The sequence below is a fragment of the Anabrus simplex genome, chromosome 3 (assembly GCF_040414725.1).
Source record: "Anabrus simplex isolate iqAnaSimp1 chromosome 3, ASM4041472v1, whole genome shotgun sequence".
Classification (NCBI taxonomy): Eukaryota; Metazoa; Arthropoda; class Insecta; order Orthoptera; family Tettigoniidae; genus Anabrus; species Anabrus simplex.
In genome coordinates, this window is record NC_090267.1 from 394,538,327 (window position 1) to 394,539,120 (window position 794).

The window sequence follows — 794 nt, forward strand, 5'->3', positions numbered from 1 at the left end:
TGGTTTCCCACTTCTCCTCTAGGCAAATGCCGGGATGGTACCTAACTTAAGGCCACGGCTGCTTCCTTCCCTCTTCCTTGTCTATCCCTTCCAATCTTCCCATCTCCCGGCAAGGCCCCTGTTCAGCATAGCAGGTGAGGCCGCTTGGGTGAGGTGTTGGTCATCCTCCCCAGTTGTATCCCTCTACCCAGAGTCTGAAGCTCCAGGACACTGCCCTTGAGGCGATAGAGGTGGGATCCCTCACTGAGTCCGAGGAAAAAACCGACCATAGAGTGTACACGGAAGAAGAAGAGAAAGTAGCAGTGTCTGGAATAAATGACCGACTACATACTAACATATCCAACGACTCCCCTCGATGTAATCAGTCTTCACAATATGCGTGCAGGCCATGCCGAGATCTTTAAAATGTACTGCCGAAACCCGGGATCGAACCAGGGACCTTTAGATCTTCAGTCTAACGCTCTCCCAGCTGAGCTATTTCGGCTGCGTGAGGTTGCATTGTGCTCAATGTTTCGATTACGCAGCTAGTAGTGTTAACTATCTTAGCGCTTCTTCCGGCGTAATTGTGGTTAATGAAAATGTTGCAACGGGTGAAACGCCTGACAGAGTAAATAAATGGACAAGTCCTACATCGAAGGAAGTATTAGACAATAGAGGCTCTAAACCAGTGGCGGTGCGTGACTTTTACAGTAAGGGAAGCACATAGCATAAGCTAAGAAGATATATACAGCAAAATCAATACAATAACTCACATTGTCTTGTGCTATCTGAATGTTAATTCCATTCGCCTCTCC

The 794-nt window shown here is 47.6% G+C and overlaps 1 non-coding gene across 1 annotated transcript; it reads right to left on the reverse strand.

Moving 5' to 3' along the window:
• Positions 1-411: 411 nt before the first annotated feature.
• TRNAF-GAA (transfer RNA phenylalanine (anticodon GAA)) lies at positions 412-484 on the reverse strand. The gene has a single exon. It is a non-coding gene; the product is annotated as a tRNA-Phe (tRNA).
• Positions 485-794: the final 310 nt, after the last annotated feature.